This window comes from Vulpes lagopus, chromosome 9 (assembly GCF_018345385.1).
Source record: "Vulpes lagopus strain Blue_001 chromosome 9, ASM1834538v1, whole genome shotgun sequence".
Taxonomy (NCBI): domain Eukaryota; kingdom Metazoa; phylum Chordata; class Mammalia; order Carnivora; family Canidae; genus Vulpes; species Vulpes lagopus.
In genome coordinates, this window is record NC_054832.1 from 42,110,713 (window position 1) to 42,123,127 (window position 12,415).

At 44.0% G+C, this 12,415-nt stretch overlaps 1 long non-coding RNA gene across 6 annotated transcripts in view; it reads right to left on the reverse strand.

Moving 5' to 3' along the window:
• Positions 1 to 12,415, reverse strand: part of LOC121499025 — a 190,289-nt gene that overhangs the window by 12,164 nt on the left and 165,710 nt on the right. For 2 of the 6 annotated variants that reach the window (XR_005989974.1, XR_005989970.1), the window contains one exon: positions 9,527 to 12,407. The exons of 2 other annotated variants lie outside the window; for them this stretch is intronic. This is a non-coding gene — a long non-coding RNA (uncharacterized LOC121499025). Of the gene's footprint in view, positions 1 to 9,526; positions 12,408 to 12,415 lie in introns of those variants that run through there. 2 more of the 6 variants (XR_005989971.1, XR_005989972.1) reach the window with 2 other exon arrangements.

Here is a 12,415-nt window from a genome sequence, read left to right on the forward strand (position 1 = left end):
TTTTAAATTTTATTTAGGTATTCATGAGAAAACTTTATTTATAAATAAATAAATTTATAATACATAAAATTATTTATTTATTTTAAATCTTATTTAGGTATTCATGAGAGACCCAGGCAGAGGGAGAGGCAGGCTCCCTGTGGGGAGCCCGACGCGGAACTCGATCCCCAGACCCCGGGGCCACAGCCTGGGCCAAAGGCGGACGCTCCACCGCTGAGCACCCCCGGGGAGGGGGCCCTAAGTACACACATGAGTAAGGCAGAGCGCACCGCCCCTCTCGCCCCCTGGCCCCGCCCCTTCCGCCCTGGCCCCGCCCCCTCGGCCCCGGCCGGGACCTCCCCGACGTGTGTGCGTCCGTCCTCGCGGGGGGGCCCCGGGCCAGGCCGGAGCGCGGGCGTCCTGGGGGTCGGGGGAGCGCCCTCAGGCCTCCTGGGCTGTCTGCACGGCGCGCGCGGACTGGCGGGGTCCAGCACGGTGCCACCGTGCCTCTCGCGAACGGACGGACGTGCTGCCCACCCGACAGACCAACGTCTCACGGCGGGAGGACGCCGGCCTCGCAGGAACAGCAGCGGGAAACCACCACCTGCAGCGGCCACCACGACCCGGAAGCTCCCGTCGGTTTCCGGGCAGCCTCGCCGTCGGCCGGGAAGGGGTCTCATCCGGGGAGCTCTGCCCCCAAGTGCGGCCGCCGGAAACCACGTCAGCGAGCGAGCTCCGCCGCCGCAGCCCGGCTAGGCCCGCACGAGGGGGGATTTCCGCCACGTGCGTATTTCCGCCACGTACGTACATATGTACGTAGGCACGCACTGCGCACGCACGTCGGCACGTCGGCGTTCGCTGACGCCCGCAGCTTCCCTCCAGGGCTGGTGCAGAGCGCCTCGTGCTTCAGTCAGCGTCAGCCTTTCCAGCAGACAAAAGCATCTTTTTTTTTTTAATTTTTATTTATTTATTTTTAATTGGGTGCCCTTGTCAGCTGTTTCTCTCTGAATGGGGCCTTTGATAACATCCAGGAGAAAAAAACAAAAAGAAAGGAGTGGTGCCGTGGCCGCCGCCTCATTTCCGTAACTGAGCTGGAGGAGGGAAGCGCAGTGCTCCGAGTGCGGGAAGCCGGGCGCTTCGGAGCAAGCAGGACGCCGCCCCGCGGGAGCTGCCCGGGGTCATTGCGAGACACACGCCTCCTGCCTCCTGCGTTCGTGCTACGGCCGCTCTTCCGCGGCGCGAGACCAAGCAGTTCGAAGCGCCGTCCGCTGTGGAGACCACGGGGGAGGGCGAGGGCGGAGGCGCCCGGCGTTTGAGGAGGTCCTGGGGAGTCTGAGGCGACGGGCAGGCGGCCTGTGTGCGCGGGGCGGCGTCAGACGCACGTGAGGACCGCGCCGTGAAAACGCAGAAAAGCCGAGGGGACGCCTGGGGGCTCAGCGGTGGAGCGTCTGCCCCCGGGTCCTGGGATCGAGTCCCGCCTCGGGCTCCCCGCAGGGGGCCTGCTTCTCCGTCTGCCTGCGTCTCTCACGGTTTAAAAAAAAAAACATAAAAGCCAAGGGGGCCACACTGTAGGCAGCGCGAGGAACCATGAGCGTTTTGGGAGCAGTCGTCAAGATAGACTGAAGAGGAACAGCCTTAATTAAAATAATCTTTGTTTTTTTAGATTTTATTTATTCATGAGACACGCAGAAAGACAAAGAGGCAGAGACACGGGCAGAGGGAGAAGCAGGCTCCATGCAGGGAGCCGGACATGGGACTCGATCCCCGGTCTCCAGGATCACGCCCTGGGCAGATGGCGGCGCTAAACCGCTGAGCCACCCGGGCTGCCCAAATAAAATAATCTTTACGGAAATCATGGAAACTACGTAAGCAACGATCCCCCGTGCGTTTCACGGATGCTATTTCTGCTCTTTTTGAAGGCCCAAGACCCACATACACGCAGAACGGCTTCCCGTGGTTCCAGGACACGTTTGAGAAAGCCTCGGGGAGCCCGAGTGATGGTGCTTGTTTCCTCCTCCCCAGGTGATTCTTTGTCCGGGATCCACACGCCCGTTTGGTCCCTTGGAGGCTCTGCCCGAGTCTCGTCTTGGAATGGGGTCAAGGAGACCTGGGTTTCTCCTGGGCACCCCCTACCCTCACCCTGTCCTAAGCTTCTCTTCCCTCCTCAAACACTTGCTAAACCTTCTCCTCCGTCCTGCGCCGCATCAGGTTGCACCGATGGATTATATTCCCTCAACGAATGTGCCTTCCACAAATATTTGGCCGCTAAATGAAAGAACGCTTTGCTTTCCTGAGGCTGCTCTGACAAACTGTCACACACATGGTGGCCCCAAGACAAAAAGCGTCATTGTCCTGCAGCGCTGGAGGCCAGAGGTCCAAAACCAACGTGGTGGCCGGTTGGCTCCTTGTGCAAGATGTGAGGACACGACTGTCTGGTGGCTTGCTCGCAGCTGCTGGCGGTTGATGGCAGCCCTTGGCGCTCTTCGGCCTACAGACGACGGCTCTGCCTCTGTCTTTGCAACGCTTTCTTTACGTCCTTGTTTCCCCCCTTTTTCTGTGCCTTGAAAGGATACTCTTATTGGGTTTGGGGCCCGAGGTAATCCAGTGTGACCTCAGCTTGAACTTCGTGTTGATCCTATCTGCCAGGACCCTTACTCCAGGTTAAGTTGTATTCTGAGGTTTGGGGGGTGTACATGAGATTTTGGGAAACACTATTCAACCCGCTACACAGATGAATTTGGACTTGGCTTGAGAGAAACTATCAGAGCTTTAGGGATCCTAGTGCACAGCTTATTTAATGCACCACAGATGTCTAACACGTTAGCTGTCATGTCGAAGCTCAAGACGTTTGGCCAAATCTTCAAATCGTGTCCGGGGAATTCTAGGTTATGGATGAGGCATCTGGGGGTAGAAGTAGGACCGTTGGGGAGCCCCTCTATGCATGACATTTTAACTAGAGCAGCTGGACTTCTTCCTGTTTCATAGATTGTGGTTTCATGTAGGAATGCATTTGCAAGGGAGGTTCCACTTCGGCAGTGATTGAAAATCAGTGGCTAAGAAATCCATTGCCCCATTTTTTTTTTTCAAAAGTGTGTTTTTAAGTCAAGAAGCACAGGTTTCAAAATGTGGCACAACAGCAACTCCATCACCTCTGAAGTATGGGAGGTACAGCCCACGGGCTGGTTAATTTCAAGAAAAAAGGTGGCTGTCAGGGAAGGTCTAGACCCTAAGGTGCTCCTTGGGTGGGGGAACCTCTTTTCACCGCTCTTTTGAAACCAGCAACTTCAAATAGGACCGTAGACAGTATTCTGAGAACAGAGCAAAGCACTTCATAAAAGGCTCCTCCCCCAATGCTTAGGGAGTGAATGTTAGTGAATGTTAGAGTCAGGCTCATTCATTGCCCTCATACTAGCAACTGGCTAGTAAGCATGAATAGTATGGGGTTGAGAGAAGTAGACTCAGGCTGAGGTACAGCGGTGATTATTCAGGGAGTTGGGGAAAGCTTCTTTAACTCACATTCAGGCTTCTAAGCCCTTCAGCACCCTCGGAGCAGTGAGATTGTTGAAATTACAGAGGCTTTCTGGACTCTCACATCTGTTTATGAATAACCCCAAACCCTAAGCTAAGCAAATCTATTTAACTCAATGTAATTATAAATATGAGCCTTTATTATTCAAATGACTTCTTCATATGCCAGGAAAACCACCTTGCAAAGCTTATTAGGAACCACAGAACAAAAATCTTTGTTCGCAGAAATGGCAGATGTCTTAAAGCAAAACAAAGCAAAATAATAATAAAATACCCAACCTCCCCAAACGGCAGCTTTTTATGCTAGATGAAGAATAGATATTTGACCTCCAAACCAGTGAGATGTCTGGAAGGGAAATAATGGTGGTTTGGCCACTTGCTGCTACGTCTTGATTAATAGGCTTCTATTTCTGTTGGTTTGGGATGCTCATTATGAAGTATTTCCTCTGAGATCATATGGAGTCAACTCCGAAGGTCCCTTTCCCCACTCCCTCCACCTCCCCACCCCACCATTACTACCAAGTAAAGAGTAATTCTAAATTTTACATTCTCTGACATTACTTTGATCTTAAGGGTATGCTGGATTCACATTCTGTAGTTTCTAATTAGGTTTGTTGCTTCGATTTAAATTTGTTTCTTTGGAGATAGGACTGGAAAGGGGTAGGGGCGGGTAAAGCACATGTTTTCATCAAAGCATCCTCTGTTTAGACTGATTTTAACTATGGGCCCGAGTGGTTTGGTCAAGGGGCTGTGTGGGAGAGTGATGGCACAGAGATGAGGGCTTGTTTCAAAAAGTCGGGTGCTGGTCTTCGGAGAGAGTCCGGGTAACTGGTAAAAGGCACAGTCTCTGGGTAAATTCAGCTGTCGTCAGTTGGTGATGTACGTTCTCAGTTGTGAGAATTATATAGATCCGTATGTGGACCCGCACCTGGCACTTTGTAAATGTTAGGTATGAAACAGGTCAGACAAGGGCACTTTCCGCCTCATCTCCATGATCAATCAACCAATCAATTGGTTAATTTCAGATGTCGGCATGAAATAAATAGGGAACAGGAAAGGGGCAAATCCCAGTTAGAGAAAAGAACTTGACTTGAGAGGATTGGAAAGTAAAGTGCGGGATCCCTGGGTGGCGCAGCGGTTTGGCGCCTGCCTTTGGCCCAGGGCGCGATCCTGGAGACCCGGGATCGAATCCCACGTCGGGCTCCCGGCGCATGGAGCCTGCTTCTCCCTCTGCAGGGAGGGAGTGTCTCTGCCTCTCTCTCTTTCTCTCTGTATGACTATCATAAATAAATAAAATAAAATAAAATAAAAAAAGGAAAGTAAAGTGCATAGCTGCTGGAATATTGGCGGGATGGCAGAGGGTAGGAGATTAGGCCAAGGAGGCAGATGGGGCCATGTGATGAGGGGCCTTGCAGGCCATGTAAGGGGGTTAGATGCTCCCCAGATGTAATGAGAATCCACTGGAAATGACATGATGAGATTTATGCTTTAAAAAGATCCTTTGTTTATTGTGTGGATTATGAGCTCGAGAGAGGCAGGAGAAGAATCAGGAAGGCCAGTTAGGGGGGTCAGTGTCATGGGAAAAGCACAAAATTTACAATTGAAAAATCTGTGTGACAGCATTGTGATCGTGGGTAAGCTTTCCGAGACTTGCTTTGCTCGTGCACAAACATGGGAAACGGTAATACCTGCTTTGCAGAGTTGTTATGAGGACGAAATGAGATAATATGTGTGGAAATGTTCAGTGAACTGTAACAGTAAAGAAATAGTTTACTATTTGTTACTATTTGAAATAGTTCTATGACTATTACCGAAAACGGTGTTTTTCAATATGGTTCTCAGACCATCTGCATCAGAATCACCTGAGGTCCTGATTAAAAGCACAGAGGTTTTTAGTTCAGACTTCGAAATTTCCGCCCACTTTTTCTGATCCTCCGTACTGTTGTGACTTCATCACCGTAGCGATGAAACGTTTGCAGGTTGGGACAGGACGGCCTGCTTTCCAATTCTAGTTCTGCCTTGACAGTTTTATTTATCTCTCTGTACCTCAGTTGTACCATCTGTAAAATGGGCATGATTAATTAGAGCACTTCTTTTATTGGATTCTGACAAGGGCAAGTGAATTCATTCCTTCATAAAGGGCTTAGAGGAGAGGTCAACTCATGGTAACCACTAAGTGCACGTGGGCTGTTGTTAGTGTCCAGGAAGGGTCTGACAGGGAGCAGATGTTAGTGTTGGACAAACCCACTCAGGACTAACCTTCTGACATGCAAAGACATGGTCCCTGTTTGTGAGGTGCCACAGGCTTGCAGAGATAGCAGACATACAAGCATGTTGATACATGGTGATGTCATAATTGGCACAATAAACATTAAAAGAAAGAACCGTAGATGATAGAAAATTCATGCTGGCGACTTTGGGTTTTAATGAGCATTCCGTGCTGATCTCTCTCTTTCTCTCTCTCTCTCTCTCTCTCTCTCTTTAATAGGCCTAGTTTAATATTCTTCTGTCTTTAAAACTGTTAAACCTGGCCAGCTTAAATGCCAGTTAAAATACTATTTAAATATTTGGTCCTGAGATATGAGCCTTGGAGAAGGAAGCGAATTACAAAAGCTTTATTCCCTTTACTTTTCTCATAGGCTCCTCCTGGTTTGTGTTCCAGTAAACATTTGTATTTATAGCTGACCGAATAAGCTTGCTTCAGCTTTAAGGAATTCGGTGCAGCCTGGCTTTGGATGTGGAAACACTGGGAGAGCTAAGAGCATGAGTATCGAGCTGAGTATAAAATGAAGTCTTGGATAAAGGATCCTTGGGAGTTTTTACTTTGGGTGTGGACTTCTTAATTTGGTGTTGGATCTTTGATGTAGTCCACGAAATAATGTATTAAGTACTCATTGTGGTAGAAGACATAGAAAATTTAACAAGATGTCCAGGAGGCAGAGCAGACACAAAAATGCAATATATGTACCAAGTGCTCTATGGTGGGGCACGGCCCATGAATACTGCAGACATTTAGAAAAGGAAGAGTCAGGAGCAGCTTCATGAAGGATGTGGTTCTTGAGCTGGGCCTGGGAGGAGGTTTAAAAAAAAAAAAAAATGTTTGATAAAGAGATATTCTAGTACTTGGTTACTATAGTGTACCTAACCAAAATAAGTGACTTCCCTTTATAAGATTCATCATACAATGAGAGAACATTTTCGAACTGATTTCTGGAACTGATTTCTTCATTTTGGACAGACCATATTATATGCTTATTATTATTTGCTTTTTAGGTTTTTTTTTGTTTTGTTTTGTTTTGTTTTTAGATTTTATTTTATTTATTCATGAGAGACACAGAAAGAGAGGCAGAGACACAGAGAGAGAAGCATGCTTCATGCAGAAAGCCCAATGTGGGACTCAATCCTGAGATCTGGGGATCACACCCCGAGCCAAAGGTGGACACTCAATCACTGAGCCACCCAGGCATCCCTGCTTTTTAGGTTTTACAGGGATGACACACATGGGCATCAGGAATGGGGGCTCCAGCATATTGTTTGGGGATTAAATATGGGCTCTACGGTGTCAGTATCCCCTAGGTAGGTTAACTGAACTTTCCTAACTCCCATTTTTTTTTAACTTTCAAAATGAGAACAATAATAGTACTTACCTCATTGATTTTTTGTTTGTTTACTGGTGAGAGTATGGATGGCATGTTTAGACATAGGATTCAGTAGCAGTTGTGTTCACATCAATACAAATGTTTTCTTTATATTGAAGAGCTCCACTCAAGAGAAGAAGTAGATTACATTTTTTAAAAATACCATCAACATAAAATTGAGACTCAGGTAAGTAAATCCCTTCACAGATTTACAAACTGAGTATTTAGCCAAGCCAGAAATAATATGAAAAAGGATTCTCATTCTATAACACCATATTTTCCTTCCAGATGTGGTTCGTGGCGATCTAGATCATGTCTACCTCCTCACTGCCAATTTAATCCTTGCTTAGTCTCATTTCCATCCACATCTACTGTGGAAGGCTCTCAGAGGTCAGTGTGTCCTTTGAAAAACCAAGTCCTTTTGACCTGTTAGAGCACTTGACATAATTGTCCATTTCTCCCCTGGAATAGTCTCTCATATAGGCTTCCTTGATGTGACACAGTTGGCCTGTGGACTTTTTTCCTAAAGCTTGGCTGTTGATATAACACCATCTTTTGTTTTTGTTTCCATTTCTGCACTCTGCCTCACTGTGACTTAATCGACAACTTTCTTTAATATTCATTAAAAAAAAAAACTAAACTAGATCTATTTAATAATTAGAAAAAATTCCATAAACAAGATGGGTATTAAATAGGATTTGAACAAAACAGATTCTTAAATTCTAGACACATTTCTGCTAAAAACTTTGATACTGAAATCCTCACTTTTTTTGTTGCAGAGGGATGCTAATGATTCTCAAAGAGGTGTTTCAACTCTTAGTGCTGAATGGAAACTTTCTCCTTAATGCAATCCCAAGGATTCCAATAGAGTTCTAATCCTAAACTAAATGTTACGCAAAATCAAATGTGTGTACTCTTTAAAATAATATTTTAACCACTAATCATCCTGGCCTCACAGTTCACAAAACACAAGCATGTAGAATGAAACAAATCCCTTAGCCTGGTGTGGAAGCCATAAGTAGATCTCAATTCTCTTCTTGAGCATTGCCATTATCCTTCTGCATACACCCTGTCCTGTGGTGAAATTGAACCACTCCCCCTTCCTACACATATCTGGAACTTTCCATATCTTGTTCATACTTACATGTTCTACTTAGAACATTACCTCAAATATTCCATTCTCCCTCTATTCTCAAATGCTGCTTGAAGCCTTTCTTGATTTCCTAACTTGAACTTGAAGTATTTGCTTTTTCAAAGTTTCAAAAACTTATGCTTTCCTTGGGCTACTTCATCATTAAACTTATAATTCAATATTGTGATTATTGTTCTCCGGTAGGGGAGGCTGCATTCCTTAAGGACTTAAATTTACTCATTCCCAGCAACTAGCAGATGGACTAGTATGCAGTAGGCATTTAGGAGGTATCTATAGAATTGCATTATTGGGTTGGGTTTGGGTGAATCTGGCTTATAGTAATCAACTGTGTGTGGTATGATAGAAAGGAAACTTACCTGGGAATCCAGATATCTGAATTTTCACTGTGAAATTGAGTGTGAATGGACTATTGGTTTCTCTGACCATTCATGATAATATTACATCTGTCTCTGTTTGGATAGCGGAAGGATAGTTTAGGCCTTGGGTATGTGAAAGGGCTGGAAAGAATGCCAGTGAGGGAGGCAGGAAGATTGTATGGAGTTCCAAAGGTAAATTCTGCCCTCAAGGCCATCGGTCATGATTTTCCCTGAGTACCCAAGGCTCTTCATGGCCGATACCTCTTTTATAAGAACAATGGTATTATACACTCTCCCTTAAGAGAAAATAACACTTGTATTCTGGACTCAGTTTAACTGCACTTCTCATTCTTAAACTTCCTGTTCCTCATCTATAACAAATGAGATGCTGTGTGAAAAATTTAATCAGTGCTGAGTAGTAGTCCCATAAACTACACCAAAATAAAATTTCTTTTCATAGCAAAGGAAACCATTAACAAAACAAAAAGGTAACCTAGTGAGAAGAACATTTGTAAATGATATATCCAATAGAGGGTTAATATCCAAAATATATAATGAACCTACACAATTTAACACCAAAAAAAAACTCCCCCAAAAATTCAGTTAAAAATGGCCTGAAGAAAAAAAAAAAAAAAATGGCCTGAAGATCTAAATAAACATTTTCCCAAAGACATACAGATGGCCAACAGACACATGAAAAGATGCTTAACATCACTGATCATCAGGGAAATGCAAATCAAAACCACAGCAAGGTGTCACCTTATACCTGTCAGAATGACTGAAACAAGAAAGACAAGAAATAAGAAGTGTCGGTGAGGATGTGGAGAAAAAGAAACACTTGTACACTGTTGGTGGGAATGTACACTGGTGCAGCCACTGTAGAAAACAGTAGGGAGTTTCCTCAAAAAATTCAAAGTAAAAATACCATATAATCCAGTAATTCCACTACTGCTTATTTACCCAAAGAGAAGGAAAACACTAATTGGAGAAGGTATGTGTATCCCTACATTTATTGCAGCATTATTTACAATAACCAAGGTAGGGAAATATATATATATATATAATGGCATATTATTCAGCCTTTTAGAAAATGAGGTCTTGTTACTTGTGACAATGTGAATGGACCTTAAGCGTACTATGCTAAGTGAAATAAATCAAAGATAGATAATCTATGATTTCACTTACATATAAATCTAAAACAAAACAAAACAAAAAACCAAATGAAATCAAAGAACAAAGAGGAAACAGATGCATCAACAGAGAACAAACTAAAGGTTGCTAGTGGGGAGGGGAAGATGGACAAAATGGGTGAAGGGAATGGGAAATCCGACTTTCAGTTATGAAATGAAGAAGACAGGATAAAAAGTAATGCATAGGGAATGTAATCAACGGTATTGTAATAGCATTGACCGGGGACAGATGGCAGCTACACTTGCGGTAAGTGCAGCGTCTTGTATAAACTTGCCAAATCACTAGGTTGTGCACCTGAAACTAATGTAACATTGTGTGTCAACTATACTTCAATCATAAAACAAAAGAATAAAATGGTTCAAAAAATGAACCATTTACTCTTGAATATCAAACTGCATCTGAAAAACATATGAACAATTCGGATCAAGCACAAGACCTGTAAGTCAAATTTTACCTACTTCCTTGGAATGAATGAGATGAATTTGGTTGCTACACTTTGCCTTTGTCCCTATTGCTGTAAATCTCTGCCTTCCCCTCTCCCCATCCATGTGACTGTGTCTCTTTTCATGATTTCTGATATCAGTGAACAAATGACCCCCAAGCACTTCTCACTGCAATCAAAACATTACTTTCCTTCATAGATTTCCATGGAAACAAAGCCACAGGGAAAGGGGAAGGAGCGGCTGGGAAGGGAAGGGGAGCAGGGGGGACAGGACGAAGACAGGCTGGAAGTGATATTTCCTCTGGACCTTAGGCACCTGGCTTGCACTTGGATTGCTTCACTTACTTGATCATTTTCATCTCACCGGGGACTATATTTGTGCCTCTCTTCTAAACAAAACTAAGTATTTAAGATCTTTTTGGCCACTCAGCCTCAGGTACATATCCGTAGAATGAAAAGACACAGGACTCATCATCTGGGTTTGATTTTGTCACTGCTGTCCCCTTAGTGTTTTGCTTCTTTCTGTTGCTGGTCCCCTTTCTCTCTGTTCCTGCTCCACCCCGATCCTCCTCCCTTGGCCCCTAACCATTTAGATTTATTATCAGTTCCTTGGCTATTTGTTCAATTAGGTCTTCAGTTCATGGTCCATGCCGAAATTTGATCCATGAGTCTTCTTTCTTGGTCGTGTCTGATTTCATTCCGTGATACCTTGCCCCCACTTGGGATTTCTCTGATATCATCTCCTTCAACAGCTTCGATAAAATGTATGGCTTCTTCTTCCATTTGCTCCCATCACTTTTAGGCAGTCATTATGCTTAAATATTTAGCCTCCATTGATTTTCACTTTGCACATCACCGTTTAGTTAAGACTGTGATGTCAAATACCCTTTACAGCTTTTTTTCATTCCTATGTTTTCCTTGCCATGCTTCTTTGCTCTTGCATAGAATTTCCCCAGAAATTTCCCTGGAGTGACTTTCTAAGATCTGCCTCTATTTTTTCTTCTTCTTCTTAGGTTGCAGACTTTTGTTTCAGTGCTTAATATTTTTTCTTTTTCTTCTGCTATGTTAACTATCACTTCTCTCATTTTTCCCCCTCCTTTCACTCACTCATGACCACAATTGCTGATCTTAATACAGTCTTCAGATTTAAGAAAGCTGATGAGATGGAGGGCAGGGTGGTTTTCAATAGCAGCTGCTCTAAAATTTCTGCTACATGTGGCAGCACGGAACAGAAAGGAGAAAATGTCAGGTAATATATCAGAAGGACCAATATGGTAAGAAAGCAAAATATTAGTCTTTTAAGCAGAATTCTGGACATGGGATTGCTAGGGAGTAAAGGTGAATGCTGGGGTGTCTGAATTTGAGATGGTGGTGTAGTAAAGAGCTTTGCTACTCAAAGTGTGATTTGTGGAACAGCAACCTTGACAACTAGATGCCTGTTAGAAATGCAGGATCTTTGGTTCCATCTCAGATCTACACAATCAAATCTGCATTTTTAACAGATACATGCATATTACAGTTTGAAAGCACTGGCATGAAGTAAAGCTTCCTTAAGATTTTAGGCAAATTTGGAGGTAGTGACTTGACTTCTTTGAATTTCTGTTTCACTCGTGAGCTGTGAGTAATAATATCTAACCTCTAAAGTTGTTGTAAGGAATAGAAATAATGTACAATTCCAGCAGTGGTCAATAAATAGTGACGGCTATACTTGTGGATTTCCTAAAAGATAGAACGGGGAGGAGATTTTAGTTTAGGGGATTTTAGGGGATGGAGTCTGACTACATTTTGAGTTCAGAGTCATTAAAAGGACAAAGTGCCCACTTCCCAAAATATTCCCATTTTTCTCTTTGCCATCTGAAATAAAACCCAACATTTCTCAAGCCATATAGATGAAAGCCAAATTATTTTGTGAATTATAAAGGTATGAACTCATAAGCAAATGTTTAAAATTGTGTATACAAACCAGAAAAATGGGTGTAATGTTCACCTTTGATATCATTTCCGAACTTCTCCTTCCCAACAGCAGTAATGACCGGACTTGGCCTTGAGTTTCAGTTCACTGACTAATTCTGTATGCTTGGCCAAGTCATAGACCCTTTTAGGGCCTTCTATTTTCTTATCTGTAATA